Source organism: Lycium ferocissimum, chromosome 6 (genome assembly GCF_029784015.1).
Source record: "Lycium ferocissimum isolate CSIRO_LF1 chromosome 6, AGI_CSIRO_Lferr_CH_V1, whole genome shotgun sequence".
Classification (NCBI taxonomy): Eukaryota; Viridiplantae; Streptophyta; class Magnoliopsida; order Solanales; family Solanaceae; genus Lycium; species Lycium ferocissimum.
In genome coordinates, this window is record NC_081347.1 from 41668710 (window position 1) to 41677198 (window position 8489).

At 34.3% G+C, this 8489-nt stretch overlaps 1 long non-coding RNA gene across 1 annotated transcript; it reads left to right on the forward strand.

Annotated features, from left to right (window-relative positions):
- Positions 1 to 3425: 3425 nt before the first annotated feature.
- LOC132059675 (uncharacterized) lies at positions 3426 to 4689 on the forward strand. Its single transcript, XR_009415696.1, has 2 exons — positions 3426 to 4241; positions 4363 to 4689. It is a non-coding gene; the product is annotated as an uncharacterized LOC132059675 (long non-coding RNA).
- The last annotated feature ends 3800 nt before the right edge of the window (positions 4690 to 8489 follow it).

Here is an 8489-nt window from a genome sequence, read left to right on the forward strand (position 1 = left end):
CTTTCTTGCTATCGAAATCTAAAATAAAAATATATATGGAAATAAATTGCGTCCAATAGGATTTGAACCTATACCAAAGGTTTAGAAGACCTCTTGTCTATCCATTAGACAATGGACGCTTTTCATTCTGATTTTTTTTTTCGTATTTTCACTTTTTGTTTGAAAAAAAAAAACATAAAGAATCGGATGTGAATTTTTTTTTGGAATTGTATATTCAATGATGTACTAATACTAATAAACTAAATTTGATTTAATGAAAAGATTAAAATACATTCAATGAGCATTCTCAATATTATGCCTTGAAGAGGACTCGAACCTCCACGCTCTTTGTAGCACAAGATTTTGAGTCTCGCGTTCTACCATTTCACCACCAAGATCTTGAAAGTGAATCGTATTCCATGAATATGATATCTATCTAGTGTGATGTATAGAATAAATGACAAAGGTGGATCTCTTGATCGGTCATGTCATATATGCGCGAGTTGGACATCCAATTGCTTCGATTTGAATTATCCGGAGAATGCAATGCACTCGATATATATCAAAAAGATGGACAATCAAACCTATTTCTCGATTCACTCAAAGAGATGAATAGGGTCCCAATAGAGATATGTAAAAAGCAGGTTTGATTACGCGTATTCCTAATCCTAAATGGAATGTAACGATGTAGGGATGCATATGTAAACATAGTATCTATTTAGATAGGCCCGAATGACCCCTTCTCATAATGAGAATGCATATAACCCTATTTCAGCCTGGTCCGGTATGGAATGAACTTATAATCACGGAATCGACTCGATCATCAGATTATAAGTTCATAACCTTAGACCATTCCCATTTTGGGCGGAACAGATCTACTGATTCTTTGATTCCAGTTAGTAAGAGGGATCTTGAACTAAGAAATAGACCCTAGTAGCTAAAAAAAAGGCTATCCTAAGCAATTGCAATAATCGGGTTCATTGATATTCCTGGTATAGTAGATGCTATCACACATACAATCATACTCAATTCGATGGAATTATTTGACATCCCGCCTGTAATTGTACAGGCTCCCATAGCAATAACATATTTTGGTTCAGGCATTTGCTCATATAATCTCACTAAAGAGGGGGCCATTTTCATTGTTACTATTCCGGCTATTAAAATTAGATCCGCTTGTCTAGGACTCGATCTTGGTACTAGTCCATAATGATCAAAGTCGAAGCGTGAGCCTATTAGTGAAGCAAATTCAATGAAGCAACAACTGGTACCATGGAGAAGCGGCCATAAACTAGAGAGTCTTGACCATTTGAAAGATCATTTAATGTAGTTGAAATAACCGAATTTTGGGCCGTTCCATCAAGTAAAGGAAACTGAATGGAATTCGTAACTGTCTCAATCTTATTTTTTCTGTTTTTCTTTTTATTGTCTGAATATTCAGGAGCTAAGACCATGCCAAATAAATGTGATAATTCCAATGAATCCCTAATTGTCTTTTTTTGTTAGCCTATCGATAATTCCCTAAATTAGACCTGTTTAAGCTAGAACAGAACGTGGAATCCTTGAATATCTAAAATTGTCTAAGTGGAAATAGCTTTCTTATCATTCAATAAGCATCTTGTATTTCATAAAAATTGGGGGCAATATAATCCTTACGTAAGGGCCATCCTATCCAACTTTCAGGCATTAAGATACGTTTCAAGTGTGGGTGGTTATCATAAGAGATTCCCAACATATCATATGATTCTCGTTCTTGAAAATCCACACTTTTCTAAACCCAGAAAATAGACGGAATTCTAGGATTCCTCCTGGAGGCAAATACTTTTCTGCATACCTCTTCTGGTTGATCCATACCATCCTCTATTCTCGTAAGATGATCCACACTATCTAACAGCCCTCTAGGCGCTACATCATAGGCACATTGAGAGCAGAGATAATTGTACCCATATACATAAAAAATGGCAGCAATGGAATGCCAATCCTCGAGCTTTATTTGTAAAGTCTCTATTCCTTGGTAATCAAAGCCCAAAGATCTATGAATTAGCCCACGCTTGACTAGCCAAGAAGACAAACGACCCTGCATCTTTTTTATCTCTCCCGCATTTTTATTTGTATAAGTATTTCACATTTTCGATGAAATTTATGAAAATTGACCCACCAATTCTTATTCTGGACAAAGGAATCCTGTCCAATTCACTAATTCGAGAGAAGATACTGAATTTTTGTATTTGAACAAGATTTTATAGGGATCTCTGAAGTAGATGGTGGTTGATAAAGAACTCTTTGATCATAATTTCCCGTATGAATACTGCGTCGAACATGAAACATGTGATTGGTAGTAAAACACCTATTCGCTCGTTGAGACCTAATTCGATCTTCATAGATTTCTCGAGATATTTTCTTACAAAGTTTTGTTATAGCATCTATAACCGCTTCTGGTTTAGGTGGGAAACCTAGCAAATATACATCTACAGGAATTAGCTTATCGACTCCCCGAACAGTACTATAAGAATCGGTATTGAACATCCCGCTTGTAATTGTACAGGCTCCCATAGCAATAATATATTTTGGTTCAGGCATTTGGCGATCTCAGATGTGTCGATATCAATGGTGACTCATTATTTCGATGAATCATTTCTTCGAACAGAAGAAGATTATGTAAACACTTACTCGAGATCTCACTTATCAGATTCCATTGTGGAAGACACAATTTTTTTGAAGAATTCGCCATGATATACCTGATCCATGCCTAATATCAGGAAAAATGGATACAAATTTTTGGTAATCGCTACTTAGTATTGGCAATAGGTTTGAAAAAGTATCTAAAAATATCAAATTTAGATATTTGTACCCTATCGAAGTAAGGAACCATGGCATATATGTTTAAAATAGATTCCATTTTGAGAGAGTTGAAAAAGCACTATCTCGTTGAAAGGTTCTATACATCTTCCCTTTCTCAACGCATTTCTTTAGACAAAGACTCCGTTTTTTCCTCTTTTCGGATGATAAATCTTTCTCAGAACATGGAGTGCGAATCAAATCCATGTTTGAATTGAAATTGAGATGCGATGCAAGTTCTTCCATACCGAATCGGATAGATTTATATGCGAAAGAGGGTGACAATAAGTTCTTTCAAAATTGACTATTTTCCCCTGTTAGAGGTGTTCCGAGAAATGTACTGCGATCGAGTAAATAGCTCTACGAACGAATGGATCAGATCGACTTGGAAAATGGAAAGATTTGTACAATTTATACGTTTCGTCACCACTTTGTGGAAAATCGTTAGGTATGAATATGTTAGAAACATGTGACTCATTTTCTTTCTTTTTTGATTACCTTCCTCGCGTATGTATAAGACCGAATCCATTCGATTTCTAAAAAGGATTACTAATCCTTAACTTTTCAAGGAATCCTTCATCGGTGGTTGTGAATGACTGATTAACCAATACATGATTTTCTTTTAGTCTTTCTAGGATCGGGTCTTATATTAGGGGGTCTAGGGGTGGTATTACTTCCCAATCCAATCTATTCTGCCTTTTCCTTGGGATTGGTTCTTGTTTGTACATCGTTATTCTATATTCTATCTAACTCCTATTTTGTAGCTGCTGCGCAGCTACTTATTTACGTAGGAGCTATAAATGTTTTAATCATTTTTGCTGTGATGTTCATGAATGGTTCAGAATATTACAAAGATTTTCATCTTTGGACCGTAGGAGACGGAATTACTTCGATGGTTTGTATAAGTCTTTTTATTTCACTAATTACTACTATTTCAGATACGTCATGGTACGGGATTATTTGGACTACAAGATCAAACCAGATTATAGAGCAAGATTTTCTAAGTAATAGTCAACAAATTGGAATTCATTTATCAACCGATTTTTTTCTTCCATTTGAATTGATTTCAATAATCCTTTTAGTTGCTTTAATAGGTGCAATTGCTGTAGCTCGTCAATAAAAAATTTCTATTAAAACTTGGAATTCAAATAGAATTTTGTTCTGTCTTATCACATTCATTTTCCTTCAATTCTATTTGAATTCCAGCTCTCTAAATAGAAAGACTTTAGGTCAATCTAGTACCAATATATTTCTTTGTTCCATACTTGTTATATACTAGTCAATTAAATTGGTTGAATTGTTGTTCATATTGAAAGGAGTCGAGATTGATAAGGAGTTGTTTAATGATTCTCGAACATGTACTTGTTTTGAGTGCCTATTTATTTTCTATCGGTATCTATGGATTGATCACAAGTCGAAATATGGTTAGAGCCCTTATGTGTCTTGAACTTATATTGAATGCGGTTAATATAAATTTTGTAACATTTTCTGATTTTTTTGATAATCGTCAATTAAAAGGAGACATTTTCTCAATTTTTGTTATAGCTATTGCAGCCGCTGAAGCAGCCATTGGACTGGCTATTGTTTCATCAATTTACCGTAACAGAAAATCAACTCGTATCAATCAATCAAATTTGTTGAATAATTAGTATTAATCATCTAGATTCTAATATTGATAAATCAATTTTCATTAGCATGTTTGCTACGTAAGGTATGATCTTGTTTGCAAAACATAAGAAATCAAAGTATTTTGGCCTCTCTCATATCTCATAAACCAATCCAGAAGGGGGTTGATTCGAAAATTATGATAACTCATTGATTCATCTGGTATCTAAATATATGATTCGTTTCTAAGTTTACTAGATCGAAAATTTAGAACATTCAAAAACGTATAGACCCAATGTCACATTCAGTAAAGATTTATGATACGTGTATAGGATGTACTCAATGTGTCCGAGCCTGCCCCACCGATGTATTAGAAATGATACCTTGGGACGGTTGTAAGGCTAAACAAATTGCTTCTGCTCCACGAACAGAGGACTGTGTTGGTTGTAAGAGATGTGAATCCGCCTGTCCAACAGATTTCTTGAGTGTCCGAGTTTATTTATGGCATGAAACAACTCGCAGTATGGGTCTAGCTTATTGATACGTTCGAAAAAACTCTACTTGAATTCATTTAATTTTTTTTACCGACAAACCTGTGCTCGAAAATCAAAATATTTTGAGCACGGGTTTTTTTGGTCCAAGTGTATCTTGTCTTTACTACGAAATTTTCCTTGGTTAACAATAATTGTCGTTTTTCCGATATTTGCGGGTTCCTTAATTTTCTTTCTTCCCCATAAAGGAAATAGGGTAATTCGTTGGTATACCATATGTATATGTATTTTAGAACTTCTTCTAACGACTTATGCATTTTGTTATCATTTCCAATCGGATGATCCATTAATCCAACTAGTGGAGGATTATAAATGGATCGATTTTTTTGATTTCCATTGGAGATTAGGAATAGATGGACTTTCTATAGGACCCATTTTATTAACAGGATTTATCACTACTTTAGCGACTTTAGCGGCTTGGCCAGTTACTCGAGATTCTCGATTATTCCATTTTCTCATGTTAGCAATGTACAGTGGTCAAATTGGATCATTTTCATCTCGGGACCTTTTACTTTTTTTCATCATGTGGGAGTTAGAATTAATTCCTGTTTATCTACTTCTAGCCATGTGGGGAGGAAAGAAACGCCTGTACTCAGCTACAAAATTTATTTTGTACACGGCGGGGGGTTCTGTTTTTCTCTTAATGGGAGTTTTGGGTGTTGCTTTATATGGTTCTAATGAACCAACATTAAATTTTGAAACATTAGTTAATCAGTCATATCCTGTGGTTTTAGAAATAATCTTCTATATTGGATTTTTTATTGCTTTTGCTGTCAAATCGCCCATTATCCCTCTACATACATGGTTACCAGATACCCATGGAGAAGCACACTACAGTACTTGTATGCTTCTAGCCGGAATCTTATTAAAAATGGGAGCGTATGGATTAATTCGAATCAATATGGAATTATTACCTCACGCCCATTCTATATTTTCTCCTTGGTTGATGATAATAGGTACAATACAAATAATCTATGCAGCTTCAACATCTCTTGGCCAACGGAATTTAAAAAAAAGAATAGCCTATTCCTCTGTCTCTCATATGGGTTTCATAATTATAGGAATTAGTTCTCTAACCGATACGGGACTTAATGGAGCCCTTTTACAAATAATCTCTCATGGATTTATTGGTGCTGCACTTTTTTCTTGGCGGGGACGACTTATGATAGAATCCGCCTTGTTTATCTTGACGAAATGGGCGGAATAGCTATTCCAATGCCAAAAATGTTCACGATGTTCAGTAGCTTTTCGATGGCTTCCCTTGCATTACCAGGTATGAGTGGTTTTGTTGCCGAATTGATAGTATTTTTTGGAATAATTACCGGCCAAAAATATCTTTTAATTCCAAAAATACTAATTACTTTTGTAATGGCAATTGGAATTATATTAACTCCTATTTATTCATTATCTATGTCACGCCAGATGTTCTATGGATACAAGCTATTTAATGCCCCGAAGGATTCCTTTTTTGATTCTGGACCGCGAGAGTTATTTCTTTCGATCTCCATCTTTTTACCCGTAATAGGTATTGGTATATACCCGGATTTCGTTCTTTCATTAGCAGTTGACAAGGTCGAAGTTATTCTATCTAATTTTTTTTATAGATAATTTGGATGACTGAAATAAAAAAACCTATCTTTGTTTTTAAAAACATTCTTGGACAATGAAAAAAAGAAGACTTTTTTCTTCTCTTAACTCTTAAGTTAAGTAAAAACAATGAAATTGAACTACATATGGTAGAAAACCGTGTGAATCATCAATACAATATTTGATTCACACGGTCCGCACGCTGGTTCATACAATGCGCCGCCCGCTCTTGTATTTGGAATAACTTGTCTTGAATTCAATTAAATGTTGATGGAAAAGAACCATAACTATGTAACCCTATTCCTAATAGATTGACCCCAAAATAGCATATCCAAATTATAAGAAAGCCTATAGACGCTACAATTGCAGAATTTGCACCCCGCAAATTTCTATTTGTTCGAGTATGTAAATAAATTGCAAATACGATCCAAGTAATAAACGCCCAAGTTTCTTTTGGGTCCCAATTCCAATACGACCCCCACGCTTCATTAGCCCATACCGCTCCCGAAAGGATTCCTATGGTTAAAAAAGCAAATCCTAAACTAATAACCCGATAACTCCAATAATCCAATTGTTGAATCAATTGGGACCTGTAATAATTTTTAGCAGAAAAAAAAAAGTATTTTCTAAAACATTTTCACCCAAGAAAAATGACTCGTTTAAAAAACCATTGCTCTTATAAAAAAGCTTTCTGTTTTTTCGAAATGTAATCACTAGAAGTGCTACTGATAATAACGATCCACATAAAAGGGCTGCATAGCCCAATATCATCATACTTACGTGCATTATTAACCACTCGGATTGAAGAGCAGGTACTAATATTCCAGATTGGTGTATTTCAGTTAAAATACCTGAAGTAGCAAAGCCTTGGGTAAAAATAGCACTTGGGCCAGTTATTTTACTTAAAATTAAAACATTTTTTTTGAAATACGGAATTATATGAATAAGGGAGAAACTCCATGAAAGGAAAATTAATGATTCATATAAATCGCTTAGTGGGAAATGGCCCGAAGAAATCCAACGAGTAACTAATAATCCTGTTATACAGAAAAAAGTAACTATTATGCCCTTTTCTGACGAATCATATAGTTTTACGCTTTCATCGACTAAAAAGGTTATCAAATGAATTGTAATTACAATTGAAACGATCGAAAAGGAAATGTGAGTTAATATATGCTCTAAGGTTGAAAATATCATAAAAAATCTTAAAAAAGAAGAGTCCCTTAATTACATAATTCTAAAATGGAAATCGGGAATTGAATTCATTATAAGATCTATTTATCCTTTTTAGAAGACGGTATGCCGCCACTCGGACTCGAACCGAGATGCATTAGCACTGCTTCCTAAGAGCAGCGTGTCTACCAATTTCACCATAGCGGCCTGTCTTGAACTCATAATAGCCTATGAATAAGCAATCGTCGAGATTGAGGAAGCTATTTTAGTTTATTAATGAGTCAAATGGATCAATAACCAAAAAGGTTGTTCAAATAGGAATTTGAAGTTGAAGGTTCATTATTTTAGATTTGAGTTTAGAGTCTTAGTTTTTTTTATTTAACCTGGGACTTTCCTATATTTTAGGCTTGCCTCGAATTGAACTCTTGTAACTAAATCGTTCTATACTCAATTAAGGAATAGAGTTCAAAAAGTTTTTGTTTTCATTGTTTAATCAGCTATTTCCTATTGATTTTTTTTTCAGAAATCTAAAACAAAAAATGGATTTTGAAGACAAAATAGAAAGAAAAGAACCTATTTTGCATCACTCAAAATTGACAATTAGTGATACAGAATTTCATTAAGCAATTTTATCTATTGGGTTAAGGGCAAAAGATATGGAAATATAGAATTTTTTCTTTTTTAATTGAATTCTGCAAATAGGTCGATGGGGAAAATAAAACTCCCCACCTTGGAATAGAAATGATCTTTATTCTT